The sequence below is a fragment of the Mizuhopecten yessoensis genome, unplaced genomic scaffold (genome assembly GCF_002113885.1).
Source record: "Mizuhopecten yessoensis strain PY_sf001 unplaced genomic scaffold, ASM211388v2 scaffold6285, whole genome shotgun sequence".
NCBI classification, from domain to species: domain Eukaryota; kingdom Metazoa; phylum Mollusca; class Bivalvia; order Pectinida; family Pectinidae; genus Mizuhopecten; species Mizuhopecten yessoensis.
In genome coordinates, this window is record NW_018406473.1 from 279,655 (window position 1) to 306,660 (window position 27,006).

The window sequence follows — 27,006 nt, forward strand, 5'->3', positions numbered from 1 at the left end:
CTTCATTAGGCACTAACTCTGTAGAAATAGGAAAGACGGTGATATACACTCGGCGTTATACTGTTATATATAAACGCATGTGTGTGTTAGCGTTGACCTCACCTGTTTCAGATTTCTTTTCATAGATTCACACAGGTATTTAACATAAAACGTTTAGTTTATGCACATAAAACGTAGTTATATATATATAGTTTCTGGACACGAATGTGACAAACGGGGCCTCAAACATATATTATTGTATATATATACATACACATTTAATGCCATACTCTATCTACAGACCCTATAAACGTAGTTCAGCATTAGTGTACGCTTATAATGTATTGACCTATACGTGTACAAATATATGTATATACAGATGTACATGTACGTACACGTGTCGCAAACAAATAGGTGTAGTACATTTGTATATACAGAAGTAAATGTACACACATACAGACACATACACATATGGACATACACACGTGCATTTACGGACATGTGCACGTGTGTGATAATACAATCAGGACAGACGTAATGTAACTGGGGAAATTATTCTAATGCCTCCGCTAGGAATATCGAACCCGGGACCTCCGACTCATTAGACCGGCGCTATACCGACTTAGCTACATGAAGCAGATACTATTCTACACAATGGTACATATTATGAAGCCCTAAAATGAACTTTTTATATAATTACATATGCATACTTTAACATAAACGCATGTACACATTTGATACACATGTACACATATATAATGACAAATATATTTCAACAAGCCCACAAACATATATATCCACTCATATGTTGACATGCGCCGGTCCCTCTGGTCATGTCGTGCAATTTGACCAGTGTACACTGGAGTGGAGGACATCAGCTTACACAGGGTTCGTGGCGGACGCCACCAGTGCATATTGAATATTCCATGTTGAGACATAGATAACGGGATAATTGGCGTTGTGTGGTTACTACACAATATCGCATTGTATAAATCAATGGGATCGGGCGTGACAGATTCCACACTGCATGTATACATGTCGGTCAACCCTGTAACACCTATACATGTCGCACCAGTGTACCGTATACCATGCATGGCGGTATAACTTTGACACGAGAAACACTTTCGATGGCAATGGTGCGGCATGTGTCGTCTGTTTGTGCGGCGTCACTCGTTTTGCCTTCACGATTTCTACATAATTTAGTAGAAAGCTGGGGTAAACGACTTTCAGATTTGCTCAAAACGAATGACCTTGGCCCATTTTCAGGGTCACAGAGGTCAAATGTGTGGAAACCGTTAACAGCTTCTGGATAATCAAAAGGGTAACGATCTGGTCATGTCGTGCAATTTGACCAGTGTACACTGGAGTGGAGGACACTCAAACTATATAGAATTTGACCAGTGTACACTTGAGTGGAGGACAATCAAACTATATTGAATTTGTCCCATGGATCAAATATGTTAAAACCGTCAAACAACTGTTTTTAGAATAACCAAAAAGGTTATTGATCATATCTTGTCTGTATCACTTTGTTCATAAGAATTACCTTTATCAACTTTCAACTTTCCAATAGTGACTCGGTCTTCTGATTATCTAAAAGAATGATTTGCTTCCATCTTAAAGTCATGGTGGTAATTATATGATTAAAAATGTCACCTTCGAGAATATCCATATGACCTAGATGAAATATAATTGTTTCATAATTTGCTGGGATATCAACTTTGTCCAAATAGATTACCTTGACCCACATTCAAAATGGTTGACCTTCACCGACTGCGAAGTCGCTTGGGTAAAGTAAGATTCGAAAGCTGTTTAGTCAGAAGTGTTAGCTTGCTTGCTATATGAATCAAGTTTGTTTGATTATAAAAAAATTGATGAATTTCACGATATGATGCGATTGCCGAAAGCATTGAATGGCACTGAGCGGTACGGGCCCATTGTGCCTCTTGTTATTTGACTGTTGATTTTGCAGGTAGTTATTACATAGATAGGCTAGATTATCAGCCGTTAATTCTAGGACACAGTACATCCGACCTCAAATCTGATCACCTTGTTATCAGCGTGATGTGTGATATATCAGAAGTTATTGTCCAGCTGGCTTTGTTAGCTGGTCAATATCGGGACCATCATCCTATCCCAACTGGACAGTGGTCAAACGATCGATACGACCGCGCATTTGGAATGAAGTGGTATCTGTGTTATGTAAGTTTGTTTGTAAACTATCGACCGTTCACCAGAGCGGTTGGCTTCAGATAGATGGTATTGTGAATGGCTCAGCTTTAAACCCCGCGGCGGTCAAGTCTTAAACTATGATACAGGTAAGACCTCCCCGTCTCGTGCTAATACAGATCGATCGGTTAATGTCGGTTTATCCTACTGTTCTTCTGCCACCAAAACTATAGTGAAGATATTGTCTAAAACAGAGGCTAAGTAAGCACATCGTGTTGCGCTGGATCCTATACCGACTGTGATACAACAGGACATGTGTGTTCTTCTATTCTGAAGTGGTCATTGAGAATCGATAAGCCAGCAGGACTGATTTCAAGAGGTCTTCGTTTTTAACCTCTCGTTTAAAGTAAAGATCAGCACAGGTAAGGGAGCTTTAATTTATACATCTGCGTGTATAATGATCGTGACAAGACAGGAACTACGTCACTCGTTGTCGTGTCAGAAACAGACAAGATGGTAGTGTATACATGTGTGTGGTTATACAATGTATCATGTTATCGATATACACGGTACAGTATAATATTGATGGTGCTGTGCGATATCGATATACACGGTACAATATGCTATTGATGGTGCTGTATGATATTCACGGTACTCTATGATATTGATGGTGCTGCACGATATATACGGTACTCTATGATATTGATGGTGCTGAACGATATTCACGGTACTCTATGATATTGATGGTGCTGTACGATATCGATATTCACGGTACAGTATAATATTGATGGTGCTGCACGATATCGATATACACGGTACAGTATAATATTGATGGTGCTATACGATATCGATATACACGGTACAGTAAAATATTGATGGTGCCGTACGATATCGATATACACGGTCCAGTATAATGTTGATGGTGCTGTACGATATCGATATTCGCGGTACAGTATAATATTGATGATGCTGTACGATACCGATATCTACGGTACATTATACTATTGATGGTGCTGTGCGATATCGATATACACGGTACAATATGCTATTGATGGTGCTGTATGATATTCACGGTACTCTATGATATTGATGGTAGTGCACGATGTCCATGGTGCTGTACGATATCGATATACACGGTATAGTATAATATTGATGGTGCTGTACGGTATCGATATACACGGTACAGTATAATATTGATGGTGCTATACGATATCGATATACACGGTACAGTAAAATATTGATGGTGCCGTACGATATCGATATACACGGTCCAGTATAATGTTGATGGTGCTGTACGATATCGATATTCACGGTACAGTATAATATTGATGATGCTGTACGATATCGATATCTACGGTACATTATACTATTGATGGTGCTGTACGATATCGATATACACGGTCCAGTATAATGTTGATGGTGCTGTACGATATCGATATACACGGTACAGTATAATATTGATGATGCTGTACGATATCGATATATACGGTACAGTATAATATTGATGGTGCTGTACGATATCGATATATACGGTACAGTATAATATTGATGGTGCTGTGCGATATAGATATACACGGTACAGTATAATATTGATGGTGCTGTGCGATATCGATATACACGGTACAATATGCTATTGATGGTGCTGTATGATATTCACGGTACTCTATGATATTGATGGTGCTGTATGATATTCACGGTACTCTATGATATTGATGGTGCTGTACGATATTCACGGTACTCTATGATATTGATGGTGCTGTATGATATTCACGGTACTCTATGATATTGATGGTGCTGTATGATATTCACGGTACTCTATGATATTGATGGTGTTGTATAATATCTACGGTACTCTATGATATTGTATGTGCTGAACGATATTTACGGTACTCTATGATATTGATGGTGCTGAACGATATTCACGGTACTCTTTGATATTGATGGTAGTGCACGATGTCCGTGGTACTCTATGATAATTTATGGTAGTGCACGATGTCTGTGGTACAATATGATATTGATGGTACTGTACGATATCCTCGGTATTCTATAAAACTGATGGTGCTGTACGATATCGACGGTAATCTATGATATTGATGGTGTGGTACGATATCCACGATAAAGTATGATATTGATGGTGCTGTACGATATCTGCGGTAATCTATGATATTGATGGTGTTGTACGATATCCACGATAAAGTGTGATATTGATGGTGCTGTACGATATCTACGGTAATCTATGATATTGATGGTGCTGTACGATGTCCACGGTAATCTATGATAATTGATGGTGCTGAACGATATTCACGGTAATCGATGATATCGATGGTGCTGTACGATGTCCACGGTAATCTATGATAATTGATGGTGCTGAACGATATTCACGGTACTCTATAAAATTGATGGTGCTGTACGATATCGACGGTAATCTATGATATTGATGGTGTGGTTCGATATCCGCGATAAAGTATGATATTGATGGTGCTGTACGATATCTACGGTAATCTATGATATTGATGGTGCTGTACGATGTCCACGGTAATCTATGATAGTTGATGGTGCTGAACGATATTCACGGTACTCTATGATATTGATGGTGTTGTATGATATATACGGTACTCTATAATATTGATGGTGCTGAACGATATTTACGGTACTCTATGATATTGATGGTGCTGAACGATATTCACGGTACTCTATGATATTGATGGTAGTGCACGATGTCCGTGGTACTCTATGATAATTTATGGTAGTGCACGATGTCCGTGGTACAATATGATATTGATGGTACTGTACGATATCCTCGGTATTCTATAAAATTGATGGTATGATATTGATGGTGCTGAACGATATTCACGGTATGGTGTGGTACGATATCCACGATAAAGGATGATATTGATGGGGATGTACAATATCTACGGTAATCTATGATATTGATGGTGATGTACAATATCTACGGTAATCTATGATATTGTCGGTGTTGTACGATATCCACGATAAAGTATGATATTGATGGTGATGTACAATATCTACGGTAATCTATGATATTGATGGTGATGTACAATATCTACGGTAATCTATGATATTGATGGTGATGTACAATATCTACGGTACTCTATGATATTGATGGTGCTGAACGATATTCACGGTACTCTATGATATTGATGGTAGTGCACGATGTCCGTGGTACTCTACGATAATTGATGGTGCTGTACGATGTCCGTGGTACTCTATGATATTTATGGTAGTGCACGATGTCCGTGGTACAATATGATATTGATGGTGCTGTACGATGTCCACGGTAATCTATGATAATTGATGGTGCTGAACGATTTTCACGGTACTCTATGATATTGATGGTGTTGTATGATATCTGCGGTACTCTATGCTATTGATGGTGCTGTACGATATCGACGGTACTCTATGCTATTGATGGTGCTGAACGATATTCACGGTACTCTATGATATTGATGGTGTTGTATGATATCTACGGTTCTCTATGATATTGATGGTGCTGCACGATATATACGGTACTCTATGATATTGATGGTGCTGTACGATGTCCACGGTACTCTATGCTATTGATGGTACTGTACGATATCTACGGCACTCTATGCTATTGATGGTGCTGTACGATGTCCACGGTACTCTATGATATTGATGGTACTGTACGATATCTACGGCACTCTATGATATTGATGGTGCTGTACGATGTCCACGGTACTCTATAATATTGATGGTACTGTACGATGTCCACGGTACTCTATGATATTGATGGTGCTGAACGATATTCACGGTACTCTACGATATTGATGGTGCTGTACGATGTCCACGGTATTCTATAATATCGATAGTGCTGTATGATACTTGTAATGATGGTGTTATATGACTATAGTATAATTTTAAAGTATGTATACATACAAATGTATTTGGTGCTGTACGATAGCGGTGTGCTTTATAATAATAATGGTTTAGTATGACAATAATGTAATATAAGAATATAATACAATAAATAATAGTGTTGGTGCCGTACTGTATTGATGGTGCTGTAGGCCTAGAAAGTGTAGCATATTTTCATCTAATACACGATATCGGTGGTGTTGTATGACTTTTATAGGTTTGTAGACGTGGAACATTTTGATCATTCCAATTGTTTCTGTCCATGACCTTGACGGCCCTTTAAAGATGCGATGGTTTAAGGCCACGATTATTCTGTATACCATTGAAGATTCTTTGTGAACTTGAAGATACTGTGTGACCTTGACAATTATGATGACCATCAGTGAACTTGACCATATTGGGTGACCTTGACCATACTGGGTGACCTTGACGATACCGCGTAACCTTGATTAAAAGTTGTTGCTGGTTTTGTCTGATCTATGTGGTACCATGTGACCTTGCTGATTCTACTTAACCTTAAACATGACAAATCTGTAATGGTTCTGTATTAACGTTATAGACCGGCCTAATGCTTTTTCGTTGGTTGTTACTGTTATGTTGGTGTCTCGTCACGAGCCCCATACAATAACACTTACTGGGCAGTTTGATGAGTGTACACATTCCCCATGGAAGGTAACGAATTGCCAATAATTCACTCAGATACTTTATACACGCGGTTTGCGTTTGCGGCGAAAGTCGTTCTGAACGTCTATTGGTCTGTACATCCTATCGACAAAGTCGTTCTGAACGTCTATTTGGTCTGTACGGTCTATCGACAAAGTCTTGTTTTCTCATCAACTAAACCTTATCTCCTCATTTAGGTCCAAAGTACAATTTATCGCTACATTGATCTTTCTTCCTAATCACTGAGAAAGCAGCGGCGAGTTTGAGGCGACTTCCTTGTCGTTTTTTCCTTGTTTATGACGACGAACTAACTTCCGTCTGACGAGTCGTGACACGGATATGTGTACTAAAAGTGCACGTGATTACAAGATCGTAATATCTCACGAACACGAGATACAGGGATTTTAAGACATTTTTACTTGGCGCGGTTATTGTCATTTAAACATTGAAACGAGCTGAATGGTATGTAAGCGACAACATTTGATCTAGATGATTTTCAAAAGCACACGGATATCATACGTGCAAAAGATACGTAAAAGGATTACACTGAAACAACAACAAACAAAAACATTTTCAATTTTACTGCATTTTGGGGAAGTTCGTTTTAAGATAATGACCACTAAAGCTAACTCTAGCAAAGGTTTGATAACCGTGTCATACGTAAACTTGAACGTTAACTCATGAGTTCAGTTCTCTATAATAACTTCTATTCTAAAATGTTTCCATGTCAGATCTTGATATGGCTGATGAGGTTTGAACAGTAGATTTTGATTGTGTGTGTTTTTCTTAATGATAATATTTCATCTGGTCGTCAACTTCGCATCTTCGACTTTCTCATGACTCTCTGACGAGTTCCTGCACGATCTTGTTACGAAATACTATTTAGTAAATACATGTAACTGGGACCTCGAGGTCAAACGGTACAGTCTCCGGGTCGTTTACTAAAGTGAATGGAGCATATATAGTGCAAGGAACCCCGGGAGAGTTTTGATCAGCTCTTTTTACTGCCTAGAGCGATCGGATCTGGGTACTGTCTTCGATCTGACCCTCGGGGACTTGAAAATGTGTTACCGCTAATTATATCGGCATTGGGGGTGGCATTGATTTAAACCCCTGAAACGTGTAAAGTTACTCTGAACACCTTAGTTTTAGGTCCATATATATAGCTGTAACAAACTTTAGACACTTTAAACTCATTATGTCCCTGTGGTCTGAATAGCTACAAATGAACATGTAGGATAAGGCGCGTATACATGCTTTCTCGGATTTACAACTGAATATTAAACACTAACTTCTGTACGGGTCGCCTGCTACATAACTAAGGGATAGTGTACATGTGTTGGTAATATCATGTAGATTGTAAAAGTTTAACAGTGCTAGCCGACAGTGCGGACTAATTAATCATGCTTTTAGGGGGACATGCCCTTTTACACGCAGACGATATAATCTGCATAATTACATCGTACACTAAAAACCCACAGACATGACTACACCATCGGCAATTTACATATATTTACACCTCTATCAGAGTTACTTCCCCTGGTTATCGCAGTCAGTTTTATAGGATTTGAAGCGTGTCGACCTTGTATGTAAACACGTGGGTGGACTAACCATTTCCATGTGTACGTTTTGTATCATAGAAAGGATCGCGTAAAGTTCTAACTTAACGTTAAATCTGTTCTCACTCCTTAGTGACAGACGTGTACAGATCAAATAGACTATCGTTACAGACAAAGCGCCTGTCATCACACTGAACCCTACCACGTGTTTCAACATCGTTAAAATGCCACAACACGATGCTATACTTTCTTACGTCTAAAACATTATTCTGAAGTGACACATGGGTTCTTTGTGTAGATCCTCACTATGAAAAGTTAAATCTTTGCTAGTTATTTTTTTCTTTAATACTGTTTTTCATCAAACGGTGGTTTTGTGAAAAGCCTAAAATGATAGCTTTGCCTGATTCGACCAGAAACTAGCGACATTAATCCTGAATTATGTATGTTATCATTGTATGTTTCATGATGGCGTAAAGTTGGTTGTCACCAAATGTCGACTCATATAGCACGGTACTCATTGTACAACTTATAAAACATTCTTTCATGTGGTAATAATGGAGTGAATGTTTTAAAGTTTCTACTTGGCATAGTCCAATCTAATTAACGTGAATAGGGCAGTCCAATCACATTTTACGTCAATGGAGCAGTCAAATCACATGTACATGTACGTCAGAAGGACACTCCGATTTATTTTGCTTCACGTATGTGTCCTAGCATCTGACTAGTTGGGATCTTGTCATGTGATTGAAAAAAAAACCCATATAGAATGCAAACTGCAATCCCCGCTTTCTATCTCATGTCACCCTCTGGAGTACCTTTATGTCACCTTTCATGTCACCCTCGCCTACTACTGCTTGACCCGTTGTTTGAAAGTCTGACTTCGAGGAGTTCCGAACGTGACCCTATTTATCAACATGGCGAACAATGGCAGGGATCCTCTGTTGGCGAGGAGTTCCGAACGTGACCCTATTTATCAACATGGCGAACAATGGCAGGGATCCTCTGTTGGCGAGGAGTTCCGAACGTGACCCTATTTATCAACATGGCGAACAATGGCAGGGATCCTCTGTTGGCGAGGAGTTCCGAACGTGACCCTATTTATCAACATGGCGAACAATGGCAGGGATCCTCTGTTGGCGAGGAGTTCCGAACGTGACCCTATTTATCAACATGGCGAACAATGGCAGGGACCGTTTGCCCACAGATAACGAAAGGGAAATCTAATTGGAGAGAAAGACTAAAAAAAATCGAAGCGGGTGATAGCCTGAAAACAATACGAGGGTCGAGTCGCAAGTTAAAACATTATCTACAGTACGATATTCATGAAAGTGCAGTACAAATTACAACATCATTAATTCAAATAGTATGGGAAATCATAATCTCAACAGAGCGGTATTGTTTACAATATCGCAAATAATATTAATAGAATAATGAATATGACATGATTATGATAGTACAGTTTAATAAGGTGACATCAGTATAATACAGAGTATGGCATCTTAGGTTGTCACAGTACTGTACAGTATATGATACACTGACATCGCTATAATAGTACAGTTTATGGTATCTTGACATATAATAGTACAGTTGTAGTTTATGGTATCTTGACATTGATATAGTACAGTATACATTGGCATCACGTAATTTCATTGATAGCTATAGCACAGTACAATACAATGAAGAGAGAGACAGAGAATATTCTCTCCTGAAAGGACGTCGGTGTTTCATGAAACCGGAAAAAGCCTGACGGTACCCATGTTCAAGTTCGAGTTCTTTATTAACTTTGAGTCTTGCGACTCATCAGTGTAACACATATACATGATATATATATATATATATATATACTTTCTCATAACATGTGTACAGTAATGTAGACTGCAGTAACCTTGCAATTAATTGGTGATGTGTCTTGTTCAAGGAAATACAATGATATGTTGCCATTGTTTTAAGATCCGAACCTATAACATTTCGGTCACTAGGCCAAAGAGCTACCAACAATGCTATGCTGGCCCTATAAATGTCATTTTAAATGGACAAAAAGTAGTTCTTTATAAAGGTAACTGACGTGACGTTAGTTTGCGGCCCTGGCACGACACGGGGAATTCCGAGCGTGTGTAGACGTAGTCCGGATACCGTGTTTGTTAACGCCATTACAATCTCCTCCGCGTACATGCTCAGTACATAACATGTTTTTTTATCATGTATAACCATACAACCAATCATGCACCCTGCGTAGCTAATCATTTATGTGCGTGTAATCGCCTTTCAAAAAAGTACGCGTATTTATTGTATGTCTTGAGTGCAATGGATCAATATCCAAAATTTGCTGTTATCAGTGTATCTTGTAAATGCAGAGTGTAGTTATTACATATTTCTATACGTCTTTCCATTCATTTACATCTATTCTTTCCGCATCTCATTTTTATTATTTGTATACATGTATAACCATGAAAGTGATAAGCTCCGTGTATTTTCTCACTTTCTATACACATACTAGTAGCCTGTCTTGGCCATGTTGAGGAGCCTGTGTATTCTCATTTCACTTCTTTTTCCATTCAATACGGAACAGAATGAGGAATGTTGTTACATGTTGTTACAAAACACGATATCATACAGTGAAATGGTGTAGGTAAATAGAAGTTTGAATATGTCTTCTAGAGAAAATATGGTAGTAATTTATATGAACTTTATTCATTTTACAACAACTATGAAACAAATTATTTCAACTTGTATAAATCACTCTTGCTGGCCCTGCTGATAGCGATGATAAAGAGATAGGAAACCAGAGTACCAGGAGAAAACTCGCTTTGTCGGACAGATGACTCCATAGCTTTTCACGTCCGATCGGGGAATCGAACCCCGGTCGCCTTTGTGAAAGGCAAGTGCGTAATCCACTGCGCCACCCGACCACCCTGGTGATAATTAGAAACAGTATAGACACCGTTATTTACAACAGTAGTTTGATCTACACCCTCATCTATTTATATAAATTGCCATGTAAATTCTACATTTCATAGATATGATAGATTTATAAATTACGATAGTGTGCCTCTAATGCCACTGCAATAAGCAATAAAATATGCATAATGTAAATTGTTTGTATCTATGGTAATGTGTCCAGGTGTATTGCATTTACGTAAGATGACCATGTAACGTGCGGAAAGTGACCATTTCGGCCACTGAACACGTTCGACGTTGCTGGACCGTATCACTGGAATCTTCTCCTCAAATTCATTAGCTGTTACAAACTTAGAGTCGTCCGATCATCTGCACAGGACACGGTCTTCGCATGACCTTATCTATTGCAATGACCTACACGTAGGAACGTGCGGTGTAGATGTAGCAGTTGATTACAAAAGTTATATACCGTGCTGTAGTCTTTGAATTGAAACTATTTCGTATTGTTATTTTATCAGTTCACGCTCCCCAATCCCAGAAGAGACGTGCTTTAGTAGGTTTGTTAAAGCCGAATAAACCCCACATTGCGAGATCAGCTATTGTTTCCCCGGACATAATCTGATATCTCGCGTGACCTTCTGCTGTAACCTTTGATTGACAGACAGACCTGTAGTGTAGCTGTAACACTTGAATAAGGTTCCACAGAATAGGATGGTCAATCTGTAAATAAAAATTCCAATCAAGTAATTGCATTTACGTATAAGGATAATAATATTATAATTAGTCATTATTCGTCAAATTGATAAAAGCAGCACGCGGCTGATATTTGTTTGAATCAGAGAACGTTATACATGTAGTAGGTCTCTGGTAGAAGATGAAAATTCGTAAAGCCATTCGTACTCATATCTTTGATACAAATTAAGAGGATATAATGTTTGTTTGAAATGAGGCAATGTGGCGATTGTCCACCAATAGATCGTCGCTCTGAGGTATTTTACCATTTTTTTCCATTAAACCTCTAGTGAAAATACAGGAATCTGATTGGTCGAGACAAATTGTTCATTTCACACTCTCTTTAACATTGAGTCAATGGAAGAGTGTTCCCACCGACAAAACACCGACTTCCGTCAGTGAGATGAAACCCGTAAGGGCGGATTCATGTAGGCGCAAAACCCTTCAACCAAGAGTGTTCCCAAAGCCTATCAACGGGAAACAGCGTGGTGTGACAGTATATAAATATCACATTCATGAGAGGGCGATATTGCATATTATGCAATATCGCCCTCTCATGAGTGTGATTTTTATTTTATGATACCGAGTGTCATGTTTAGGTGTTTCACCACTTCACCATTGTTAAAGGTCGACAAACGTTTCAGAAAAGTTTTCACTGGGATGAACCAGGGGCGCATACATTCGGCGCATGTAACAATTTTTGGAATAACACCCTGGCACTTGGACGAACCGTGCACGCATACGTTTGGCGCATGGGATATTTTTTTGGAATGTCACCCTGTCTTCTTATCTTTGTAAAACGAGCAAGTAACATTGAAAATGTTCACATCTTTCTTAACCGATCAGATTACGAGATTTTAACAGAAGGTATAATAATACAAAATAGTGACCGTGCACAGAAGATGCGCGTACGGTTCGTTTCGGCCGCCATGTTTTATTTTGTGTTTTTTTGGATTGCGATTCAACGCACATGTTGCGTCCACATATGCACGCCATGTCGCTACCGTGTATTACTCGCCGGTGATTTGTACAGCGATGTAACGCTGAGATGAGTGAGATTTCCAAGCGCCTGCTTATGATCAGTGAAGTAAAAAACGGTAAGATTTGCAGATGTCAAGTAGGTTTACTTGGATAAAATCATAAACTAGTGTACACAGCAGTTGTGATTGATATGAAAAAATGAAACACAGGGACACCATCACTGATGATGATACATGTATGAAGAAGATGTTCGGTAACCCGATCGTCAATATCACCAATTAAATTGTTATATCGGCTATAATATTTCGTAGTGTTAATATCACTAACGTTATAGTTAAATCTTGAATAGTTCACTGTCATATTTGTTGATGATTGAGTTTCGTTATAATAAAATAAATACTACATTTATTAGAGTGTGACAGTGCCTAGGTTCACCCCTCGGATATCACTGTCACCTTGTGAATATCACTGACACGTGCACATGTACACTGTCACACTCTATATAATAGTGATCTATCAGTAATTGTATCCAATCACACCGTGACTTGTTAAATGAAGAGAAAGAAACAGGCTCGGATGGCGTCGTTATCTATACTGGCGTCATAAGGAACGGCGAGTTATTTGTTTGGTAAGAAGACTATATATATGTACATTGTATGTACATTTTATGACAGTATAGATCACATAGAGACTGACTAATGTACGCGGCTACCGTCTCATAGCGTCCATTGCCAGTCGGCCATCATTTCAATGTATATATTATATATACATTAAAAGTAAAAACAGAAACGATAAATGTGTGACAATATCAAAACGACTTATTTTAGCACATCATGCGGATAGGCTGTCACAGCGGCTGCAGTCCACAGATCCGTGTCTACGCGTCGTCCACGTTGTCCTCCTATGGACTTGCGGTCAAGTTCACAGGGGTTAATGTCTTTATATCGTAAGGATCCATGTCCTTCTACATTGAGTTTTATTCCTATACACAGTTATCTCCCCTTAACTTCAATTTGGATATATTTTTATCACAATTGGGCCCAGGATAGCGTAGAATGCTCATACTGGGTTACAGCAGTGGTATCGTAATATGAAGTTCAGGGTTTAAAGCTCTACCTGGAGCTTTTGTTTTGCTTGTTTGTAGGGCTCTTCAAACTGTTCAAATGAATGACCTTGGCCTATGTCAAAGTTCGTCTTGGTTTAATAATAAACTTTTCGATGGGCGCGGAAAGCAATGAGGGAATGGGGGAAAATGTATTGTCCGTGTGAGAGCACAAGACAGATCGTAGCTGAGACACAAAGAGGCAAATCGAAATGAAGAGAAAGAAACACACTGAAGGTTAATTCACACGAACAGATAGCCAATAATTCAGAGTAAGCAGAAACACACACAGACACTGTATATATGACTGATGGTTTGGTTGAACAACACGTCTGTAACATAAAATATACTTCTTTTACCTCCTCTCTCCACGACCTGTATCCCCCACACGTTTGTTCGACGGAAGCCATTTGTTTTATTTTCTTGTGCACGGGCGTTTTATTATACTCCAGCGACCCCTGGGCTATATTTCATTTAAATCCAGAAACCCCCGGGGCTGCATTCCATCAGCAGTGCTGAACTACGCAAATGTCAGAGGAACATGCAGCCGACTAATACGACGTACAGACGGAACACGATCTTTTACGAGACATGTAGACTCTTCGGAGCTTATTCCTGCCAATTTTAGGAATTTCAGTAAAGAAATATAAAGTCGTACGAACACATCGTACGAACCTATTTAAAATCTAATGATATAGCTAACTGTATGAGGGGATACATCGCGTAGTCGGGAATCAAATTAGATGCTGCGTGCAATACCAATTGCGTCATACTGTACAGTAAAGACGTTTAGGGTCAAAGTTCCGCATGTTTTTTCCAAAAATCGTGGATGTTTTGTCAATACTATTGGGGCATGATATTTAACTGCATTATGGATGTTTGGACCCTTTCTATTGAGTAGGGCCTATAGTATTTAAGACGTTAAGGGAAACATTCGATAAAATACTAAAATGGCAACCCAGCATATATACAAGTGTATACAGTGATAGAATAGAAAGTGTGGACGGCTTTGGAAGTCTCAATACTGAGCCAAGTCTAACGTTTCGGGTTGGTGTACAAGACTCGTTAGCACCTTTGAAGAGAAGGATATTATTTCTTTTAACAATTTTATTATCTATATGTATATATCCCTTAAACAGGCCTAGTATTACTCTCTGTTTCCTTCCTAAACGAACACCATTCGGGTGTTTCAAGATAGTGCAAGTTAGAATATATGCCATTTTTTGCATATTGTTAAGGCTAGGGTGATAGAGAGAACATACCTTATACTGTTAATGTGCGATAACATATAGTCTGACATCGGTTACATACCCACGGTGTCAATGCTGTGAAAAGTTCACATGTATCTAGGAAAAGACGATGATAGTCATGCATTGCAAACTTTACCGTGTTTAACCTGAATAATCCACAAGGTCTATAGAACATCGGAACGAGGCTGTAGTGATTCTGTCATACAATGGGTAAACATGGTGGCCTTCAGTCTGACAGGGATATCATATACTGCTAAAAATGGCTTAGATCTCGTGCAAGTTTTTTAAAAACCTTATCTAACAAATTCAAATATATCTATTGCATTCATATTTATACATTAAGCCACTAAAACTGTAGGGACTGAGACAGTACATGTATGTTCTTGCTGTCCCCAACAGCAAGATCGTACGCAATATAGAGTTTCTTCCGTATCCTTTAGAAATTGATAAGTTTTACTATAACCGATTTCTACGCTAAATATCTCTGTTTATTTTCTTTGTTGTAACCCTTGATGTCTCTGGCTCTAAGCCGGAAGGACAATGTGAGTGGGTGGCTATGTTGACCTATAATGGTGACATTTAAGCGAGTCGCTGCTTAAAGTGACCCACAGTAAACGATCCAATTTATATTAATAAGGTGCTATTTTTGTTTCAATTATCTCCCCGTGTGTAATATAATCTTACGAGTAACATTTAAGTTTTCGGAATAACCAAAGAGAGCAGCGTAATTTGCAGAACAATGCCGCCATATGATACTTCCAAAGTTCCGACGTCGTCGCTACACTTAGTTGTTATTCCGTAAGTCAGAGCCTGGTCTGGGGAATGATTTATGATCCAATATCGTATTCCCGTATCGGCGACCATCACAACCATGTTGTGTTGCTCTGGCGATTCCAGCATCGTGACGTTTGTGTGGGCGACGTCCTCGACTGATCACGTGTTCATACATGTACGCATGTATGTCGAGTTTTTACTTGCATAACTTTTCTTTATTTTGTCTTTGTTTCATGCTGGTACTGTCACCGAAGCATCTGGTGATTGCCGGTCGTTGACGTTCTTGTTTGTCGTTGGCTTAATATTTGTTCCATGACATTTTGATCTACTATATATTAGAACATATTGGTGCGAAAGTGATTGATTTCGTTATATGTTACTCAGACTATTAAATATTTACTGGTTTTCGTATTTGTCACAAGGTGGGCTTAGTGATTCATCTTGACTTGAGACGATTTTAGCGCTCTGGCGTTTTAAGTCTGATCAACGACTTACGCTAGTGGCATTATAGCTCTCAGAAAACGGTCTCACGTACATAATTATACATCCATTACGCCATTGTATTTCAATATTAAACATAAGATGGGAATACCAACAAGTTGCTCTACATTATTACCATTGTCACTTCTTTGAAATATTTATTTATATCCTTTTCAGAAGAAATATTCCATCAAAATCACGTGTTGCTATGCATTTTACAGAGTTGTTGTTGTTTGACATTTGAATATTTGAAAACAGGAAAATAAAACCTGAAGTTGTCAAACTCGGGACCACGCTTCGTAAATTCTACACTTTAGTGATGTTGTCATTCCTGAATTATACAGGTACACATCAAAATGAGTGACCAATTTCAAGGCTGCAAAACATGTACATGTAAAACTAGTCAGGGGAAGTTACTCTAAGCTAGATAAACTCATTGTATCTGATTCATCTTCTACATGTATATATAGATAGAAGGGAGAATACACAAGTGAATAACGTCAGAGAGGAAATCTTCTCCGCGGTAACAACCGGCGTAGTGGTACCCTTTACCTTAAAAGGTTTTAAGAAAAAAACTAAAAACTAAAACTTGTTATGATACATGAATGTAGGGGAGGAGACCTAGGGAGGGAGTCTATATAATCCCTCGTCTGTTAACGACAGTCAGCTTAATGAAGTGAAAGTTGATCGATGTACTTATAGAATTAAACGTGCATAGTATACTATACAGCATGCTGTTAGTGATACATTATCAATTATTAATGAATTAAGTATCGCTTGTCTACGTGGACAGCCTCGTATATTTGTCCAAACTAGGTATAATTATGATAATGCCACGGTCAGCTGACATTTGCTCATGTTTACATATTTCAGATTAAGTTCAGTATAGCTATTCACTGTAATCCTGATTTTGACATGTTGTTAAAAATAACAACAGTTTGTGTTAAGAACCTCAGAGGTTGGCAATTAACACCTCATTAAGACTGCATTGTATTTGTTTGCCGTGGTTTAAGTTTCATATTTCCCCTGAAGGAGCAATTGATACTGGTCTATTGTATAAAAATTACACGGTCTAGTGCATTCGGTCCACTCTGCCTCGTAACAGGTACGATATACAAGCCAGCGATAATAGGTGTCCGGTCTTACAATGGTACTGTACAAAATCGTAATAAATAATATGTTGACATGGCTAGCCGTGGCCCCAGAAATTGTAAGTTTTGTCAGTATATATACATGCTATCTGACACCTACATATGTTTGATACGGAGATTCTTTCCACGTGAAAGGTAAGTGAGTTCAAAAACACTGCTGATAATACAAACGTCACAGGTATTGACTGATACTTACAGGATACACAATATAAGAAACTCAGTTTTTTGTCGTACATGTATATTTACAACATGAAACATTATCTCTGAAGAGCTATTCCTCAGATACTTGGGCCATTGATACTTGATCAAGTAAGTACAGTAGGTTTGGTCTGGAAAATCGACTTTAATATATAGAAGGTATACATAAAGACTTCATAATGCGAACTATATTAATTGTATTCCATCCTGCATTAGACCTGAATTCAAATGCATACCATGTGTGTGCGGGAAAATGCAACGAAAACAAAATTAACATACGTACACTTCACATGTTAGCGAGGTTAGGTTGTTAGTGTCACTACGTCCTTTTCAGGATCGTATAACCACATATGTACCTCAACGAAAGTCTATGATTGATAAAGGCAGTTGTTTATATGTACATGTATTTGATGCAAGCCTTTCCCTTTGACATTACTCCAACTTTCAGTCGTCGTTTTAATAAGTTATATTTTACAAACCAGGACAGCGGAACATACCACAGGAATGACAATTATCCCATCTGTATACATGTATAGTGTATATATATATATTACAAAATGGAAGTAATCCAAAATGGAAGGCACGATGATAGATGTCATTGTTGTATTCATAGCTACCGGGCGAAATCTATTCCGAGTTACCGTTTCGGATAAATACGTTTTGTTTTCTCTTTCATTGGTAGCATATATAATTTAGTGTTAGCTGAACCCTAAATGTTAAGTCATTTCCTTTTAAGATTTAACTAAGCGCCAAACGTGATGTCAGTTTTATACAATCCTTAACTGAGCAACATCTCAAGCAAGTATTTTGTATACAACTGCAATTACAAATGTTATTGTAATAAGTAGTCGATAGTTATCTGCTGATCGGCGCTGATCCTACGTTATGGGCCTGTTGCATGTGAAAGACATCTTCATGTATTTGTTAAACATGACACTGCCTCTCTCCATCATGGCATTAGGTCCAAATAGTAGTATAGCGCTCTACAATGAAAGCTCGACCTTCGCTGTGAGATTTGCAAGCAGACCTTGACATTTTTGTTGAATCAGACCGTTCATTGTGGAACTCTGGCGTGCAGAAAGGCAAATAACGTCAGCAACAATTTGTGTCCGATCAAAATGTTAAATACACATGCACTAGTTCACGAACACGTGCACATGCGTGGTGCGAGTAGAACTGTTTCGGAATTACACGAGCATGACAGCCAGGAGAGGCACGGTCGCCGCATCATATTGCTGTAGTCCGCCCAGGGGTGATAGCGTTAATTGTGCACTGGTATCATTCGTTACAAGGTGAGTAAGTGTACTAAGTTAACGGAGCCATGTAACAGATGATTTTAATATATAAACTTTATTTATTTTACAACAATTGTTTAACAAGTGAACAAGTTAACTCTACCTATTAAATCACTTTTGCTGGCCCAGATGTTTTCGCGCGGGGTCTGAATGTGGGAGAAAACCCACGTGGTCGGGCAGGTGACCCTATACCAATAGGGGAATCCAACCCCGACCACCTTGGTGAAAGGCAAGTGCGCTATCCACTTCGCCACCCGACCACCGAAATCAAATATGTCGGACATTGTTTTGGAAAACCTCAGCAATAAATACAAAAATACAAAATTATGTTGGGGGAAATGAAATTACAAAAATTGCAACCTTGACATTACAGGAGTTACCCTCACTTCCGTTATGTGCAGATAATCGAGTGAGCGTAACCCCTGGAATAGCAGGGATGCAGCAGATGTAACATGTATATTTGGCTACATCTGTTTTTGTTTTGTGTTGTTTATATAGAATACCGTTTAACCCTTTGTGACCATTTTAGTGTCGCTAGACCGTAACCATACATTTATCTATCAATATACCTTGACGTATGACAATGTAGTACGCTTTGAAGTTTTGTTTTGATGTGATACGTTTATTTTATAAACTCCCGTTTGACTCAATATGACCCTTTGTATCGTTGGAGCGTGAGCATACCTGCTTGTTCAGAATTTTTATTTTGATACATACTTAACGGTCCTTTTTCCAACGTCAAGCCATTTGAAAAACAGATACATATTTGATGTCAGTATAAAAGGACGTAGATTGGACCAAACCAGAGACGTTTATACTACATACCTATAATACATGTAATTGTACAGGGCGCGTTCATTGGATAGCAAGCTATAGAAATGCCATCCTCATTATAGAAATGCTTAAAATAAGTTTAGAATGTATTATGAGCGCAATGATTCTCATAATCCTGTATATGTCTTTGGGTCTGACCCTGTGAGTTAAATGTCGTGGTTATTGTTGGCGTACTTGCATGTGTTTTGGGGTGGGGGTCAGTAAACCTAGTTAAGTCGTGGTTATTGTTGGCGTACTTACATGTGTTTTGGGGTGGGGGTTAGTAAACCTACATGTAGTTAAGTCGTGGTTGAATGGCATACTTACCTGTACTTATGTTTGGAGGTCTGATTCTGCAGTAAACATTAAATAGTCGTGGTGTATTGGTGTCCTGTCTGTGTTTGGAGGTCTGACCCTGTAGTTGAGATTTTGGGCGTCTGTACCGGAGACGGCCGAAGTTACGGTAGCAATATTCGCACCTTTCCTTGATATTTGTTTGCACAACGTATAAGGCAAATATTTGTACAGATTTAGATATACATCAATTCGACTGTTGGAACGAAATGAGACGACTTATGCTATAAAAGTAAATAAATTGCTGATAAACTTGGTTTGGCCTACCAAAGGTATGTACACTGATAATATATCGTATTGGAATGACTGGTATTCGTGAAGGTCAATCTTCAGATTGCAATTCACAAATAAATTGTTTCAAAATTGCGTTAAAAACTTCTCCATAAATAACATATTAAACACCTTTTAAAATCGCAAAAAAAGATAAAACTAGAACTCCTTTTACAACGCCTAGTTTTGCACAATGAACCCTTGTTACGTAGATCAACAAATAGAAAACTTGGCAAACTTGTCTCTGTCACTCCACCTCCAGTTTATTTAATTATTCTAAACACCTCAAAACTTTTCCTTGTGTACGATGTTGTTCAGCGGGCACTACAAAACTTGGCAAACTTTTCTCTGTCACTCCATGTCGAGTTTATTTAATTATTCTGAACACCTTGGGACTTTTCCTTGTGTACGGTGTTCAACGGGGCTCAATTTCATTGTCACACTTCCATTTAAACATGACTTCCGGTAAAAAATTCCGAGATAAGGAAACAGTGTGCTTATTTTGATCCCTATCTGTTATGATATAAAATTCAATACTTCCTACTAAAAATGATCTCCCAACGATTGCATTCAACCCTGTATGTGGACCATAATATTTTATTCAAAAGCGTATAGATTTTGTTTGCGAGTGTTATTTACAATATCAATACTCGGAAGCTGCGACACCAATAGTTTTGGGTAAATTTATTGAAATTAATAGATCACAGCTACACAAACATCCGCCTCGTTATCACTGAGATTATATATTACCTTTTTCATTTCCCTAATGTACATTGTATGTGGTGTTTTAGATTGATTATAGCCGATTTACACGTATATTCCTTGATTTGATAAGAAACCTCCTGGCAGGCGCCCTTCTGTGGTGCACATGTTTCACGTCTGTTTTTGTGTGTGTGTGTTTACGACGTTATGTCTTCTTTTCGTTCCTATGAACTTTGAGGTTCGATTTTTTTCCGTATGTGTTTACACTCTGGTCTATTTAAAGTATTCCTTTCAGAAATTAAGTAAAATGTCAAGATAGACACGATTTGTTTAAGAGCAATGTACATGTACATGAATGTTTTCTTATAATGAACCTCGTTAGGTATATTCCATGTATATCTAACTTCACTTCAGTAATGGAAGTGCTGTCAAAACTTGCTCAAATTTCTTAAGTTTAAATATCCACACTAATTCAACAGTTGTTAAAGAAAAGAGCTGTTTAATGGAATCTTCTCCTATTTTAAGAAATTTCTTCCCGAGGGGTGATTAGTTTGGTTGTCTTGTACCCGAGGCTCAGCCGAGGGTTTTATAACGAAGAAGTCACCCGCGTGACAAAAATATATCTTTCCCTGACCAGAAGTGTCGATATCTATCTTATGGAGAACAAAAGCTTACATTTCCAGCTGGATGGGGTGTCACACCCGTGAGGGGTGGGATATTGTGCTGTGAACACATGAAAATACGGAATTATCTTATTTAGAAATAGATTTATGGGAATACTCATAATTTACTGGTATTTTCTTGCGTTGAAAACTGTTTTTTTATAAGGAATCGTGAAACCCAAACTGTCTGGACGCCTGCTGTCAAAATGAAGAGAGATAAAGATATGTCATCACATTGTTTTTCTTTTGACTGGCAATGCATGGATTTCTGAACATCGATTTTGGTGCTTTGGGGGGTTTGGTTTAGGATTTTATTGGTAAAAGTATAGTTTTATCGTCGTAAGAGCGCGGTGTTCACTTGACAACCAACAACAGACTCGACCTTTTGATATTGCCTGATAACCCATACTTACGACATTCCACTTTGATTTCATTTTTGTCGTATTGTTTAATCATGCAGCAATAAAATTAAACTCAGAGATCATACTAACGCCAGTACGGATACATAGAAAATAATGCATGCCTGCTACGGATACAAAGAAAATAATACATGCCTGCTACGGATACATAGAAAATAATGAATGCCTGCTACGGATACATAGAAAATAATGCCTGCCTGCTACGGATACATAGAAAATAATGAATGCATGCTACGGATACATAGAAAATAATAAATGCCTGCTACGGATACATCGAAAATAATGCATGCCTGCTACGGATACAGAGAAAATAATTCATTCCTGCTACGGATACATAGAAAATAATGCAGGCCTGCTACGGATACATAGAAAATAATGCAGGCCTGCTACGGATACATTGAAAATAATGCATGCCTGCTACGGGTACATAGAAAATAATGCCTGCCTGCTACGGATACATAGAAAATAATGAATGCATGCTACGGATACATAGAAAATAATGCATGACTGCTACGGATACATAGAAAATAATGCATGCGTGCTACGGATACATAGAAAATAATGCATGCGTGCTACGGATACATAGAAAATAATGCATGACTGCTACGGATACATAGAAAATAATGCATGCCCGCTACGGATACAAAGAAAATAATACATGCCTGCTACGGATACAGAGAAAATAATTCATTCCTGCTACGGATACATAGAAAATAATGCATACCTGCTACGGATACAAAGAAAATAATACATGCCTGCTACGGATACAAAGAAAATAACGCATGCCTGCTACGGATACATAGAGAATACTGCATGCCTGCTACGGATACAAAGAAAATAATGCATGCCTGCTACGGATGCATAGAAAATAATGCAGGCCTGCTACGGATACAAAGAAAAAAATGCATGCCTGCGACGGATACATAGAAAATAATGCATGCCTGATACGGATACATAGAAAATAATGCATGCCTGCTACGGATCCATAGAAAATAATGCATGCCTGCTACGGATGCATAGAAAATAATGCAGGCCTGCTACGGATACATAGAAAATAATGCCTGCCTGTTACAGATACATAGAAAATAATGCATGCCTGCTATGGATACATAGAAAATAATACATGCCTGCTACGGATACAGAGAAAATAATTCATTCCTGCTACGGATACATAGAAAATAATGCATACCTGCTACGGATACAAAGAAAATAATACATGCCTGCTACGGATACATAGAAAATAATGCCTGCCTGCTACAGATACATAGAAAATAATGCATGCCTGCTACGGATACATAGAAAATAATGCATGCCTGCTACGGATACATAGAAAATAATGCATGCCTGCTACGGATATATCTACTATCTTTTGATCTATTATTTCTTTTGAAATATTGAAAAATATTTTTTTTCCAAAAGGGTGTGTTACGGGTTTTGCGAGCTGATACGGAGAGGTCTAATAAGGATGATATGGATTAGAGCAATTTTGTCGTCTACAAAAACAAACGTTTTTATTAGTAAGTATGTAAAATAGTGTGTTCTATCATCCTTTGAGTGAGAAACGATGTTATAAACGTAGAATACTTGCTTCATGATATATGTGATTAGTGTTCTGTGGGTGTGATGTGCAGTAGGGGACAAAGTTATTACCGGATCAAACACGTACAGATGTATTATCGTCTGGATGTGTACAAACGCATCCTCTGGTATTTCTCTTCTTCACGTAAAGTGAGGATCATGGATTGGAAATTATTTCGACTCTCCACTCCGAATTCTCAATTCTTTTTCAGTAGTGAATGTTTTGTTCGGTCATTTATCGGTTTTGAGTATTAACCTCGGTTAGAGGAATACTAACCGGCCCCGAGTATAACTCTGTTTGCAATACATAACAAGTTCGAAAGAATCAAGCGTAGCAACTTCACAGATAAAGATTTAATTGCGACAGGGAGTGCGTTTGTTTACTATTCTCTTGTCATCCTTACCGAACATCTAGTAAGGAAGTTATTACTTGACATGATGTTATAAAGTAGCCCAAACTACTGTCATACAATACAGGTAATATATACTTCGTGAACTCTATAATGAAATGGAATTGTTTCAATTTACCACAACACATGAAAACAAAATTGAAGATATTTTTCTCTTATGCGGGCTTTGTTCGCTTACAGTCAGCGGTACTGATATGGAAACGCTAGACTTCACTTACCCCTTGTGTAGAGAACGATGTGAACGTTTCAACTAACGTTGTTCTCTGTTGCATTGTACGACAAACTGTTGATGTTTTTGTCTAATTTGCAATCTCATCATGTGTTCCGGAAGTGATAAATCGGGCTCGACGTTACACTAATGACTACTTCCGTGTAAGGGACACATGTGAAACACAGACAACATGCATTCTATCCAACCAGAAAGCGTTTTATGGCAGATCTCGCTCTTTAATAGATTGCAGTCTGATGATATCAGGCGTCACAGCATCAGGATCTACCAAACGTTTATCTACAGCGGAGTTTAACATCCTTTAAATATGTGTTGCAAAGCCTTTTGATTATCGGGATTTCAAAGCTTGGCACTGTATATTAAGAGATGCAAATGTGTTTACAGACAATCAAAATGCAAATTTGATGATATCTCTTTCGTAATTACATGACTGTGTTTTGAAACTTTTGAGAAACGTTTTTTTGTGGGACGTTTTTGTTATTAATGAGCACATAATGCACTTAGGATGTAATTGATGTGCTTAGTTTGTATGTCTCTACGACAGCCCAAATATGTATCTGACTTCTCTAACCGACATTATGTAAATATATCATGTGATGGGTAACCACAGGTAATTAATTACAAATAACTCTACATATATGTACATATTTGCCGTGCTTCATATTAATTAGCTTTATGTTAATGATAGATGAATGATTCGAGATCGGTGATAACAACAGATCACGTGGTAGTCTCCCTGCCATTCCCATTGGTGATCATACCTGGTACTTCTTTAATTTCACATTCACCATAAGGGCGAGAAGATGGGCATCAGATAATTAATTAAATATGTCACAAACCTTGTTTAGTGTTTACAATTTAATGAAGAAATGCGTTCCTTTCCAGAACCTGCCAGTTTTCCAATTTCGTTCCATTTTCTCTGTTGTATTTATGACCCCTTTATGACGCCAACTGTCTGCTGCTAGTTTAATGAGGTTGTTTTGTGTACGGAATAGAAAACATAACAGTTTTTAGAATGAACCAAAACATATTATACAATGTACATATATTTAACGGTACTTACAATTGTATCACATTCATCTGAAATATATATTTATATATATATATATCGATGATACGCTGCCTTCAAGTAATAAGAATTAGGAAACTATAGACTTTATTACTTCAGCCAGCTTTCTCGATCTCAACTTACAACATGACCAACAGGGATAGATTACTACTAAGCTGTATGTTTCTCTTTATTGATAGTAACCCCGCCTTCCCCTTCAGAAGGTGTTTACATGTCGCAGTTTGACTTTCGTCATAGATGTCGACTGCAGATGGACGAATTTACAACACATGGTTTCTAAAGATGCATATGATGAAAACTATGGTCACCATGAGAATCTCAAAAGGAAATACATGTATATTTTATTTTGTGTGATGTGAAGTTCGTTGTTTTTACTATGCTCATTAGAGTTATTTGACTTAGGTTTCAATGGCGGGTGTCGTGAATGAAGCAAAAGACGGTCATCCTTCCGAAATACCTGGTCTTATTCTCCTCGTGTTTTTATCAAGGGTCGCCATGTAATCTTTCCTTTGTTCATAGTTTGCCATGATTTTATAAACTTTTGAGTTCGAATGATTTTGTTGACGCTTCAGTATTAGCTAGCCTTGTTGTTTTTATTACAACTTACAAATCTTTTTGGGAACCTAGAGTCGTTTAAGGTATGGACTGATATTCGCCTCTCCACTACACCTTTTCCTCTAACAGATTTGTTTCCTTTCCTTCTTCATCATTCAACGCTATTGTTAATGTGTTGACTAGACAGAGGTATTAATTAGATTAACTATATTAAACAGTTTAACCCTCCACGTGTCGGATGAAAGAAATAAGTCAGAACAGCTTGACAATTAGCATGTTTGGTATACGTGTTTAAAAAATGCAGAAATAAACATCCAACTAGTTATTACAACTTTTAGGAATGGTTAAGGCGTCTGACATTCTACTACCACTGGCCCTCCACCACTGCGTCACGGGTTCGAGACCTACGTGGGGCAGTCGCCAGGTACTGGGCGTAGGTCGGTGTTTTTTTTCTCCGGGAACTCTTGCTTTCCTCCACCACCAAAACCTGGCACGTCCTTAAATGACCATAGCTGTTAATAGGACGTAAAACACAAACAAACATAGGTAGGAACATATGTATAGATACACCATTACCCCCATTAATTAAAAGTCAAATTATTTATGAACAAAACTGTTTACGTGTACATTTTGTAGGTACATCGAATGTGGTTTAAAGTTTATAAAAACTGTATTACTGTTTAAATGGAATAATGTGATGTAGAAGAGTTTGTTTTAGTTGCTCTAATGGTGTGATGTCGCGACCTGTCTTATATTATCGGTGCTGCTGCCAGGATGCCAACGCTAAAAAAATTAACAAGACCATCCCGACTTTCCC

The 27,006-nt window shown here is 38.1% G+C and overlaps 1 protein-coding gene across 2 annotated transcripts in view; it reads left to right on the plus strand.

Moving 5' to 3' along the window:
* LOC110451901 (heparan sulfate glucosamine 3-O-sulfotransferase 1-like) overlaps window positions 1-27,006 on the plus strand; it is a 107,564-nt gene that overhangs the window by 487 nt on the left and 80,071 nt on the right. Inside the window, exon 1 of one of the 2 annotated variants that reach the window (XM_021500124.1) lies at window positions 19,020-19,125. The exons of the other annotated variant lie outside the window; for it this stretch is intronic. The gene's annotated coding sequence lies outside the window, so the exon portion shown is untranslated. Of the gene's footprint in view, window positions 1-19,019; window positions 19,126-27,006 lie in introns of those variants that run through there. 2 annotated transcript variants of the gene reach the window in all.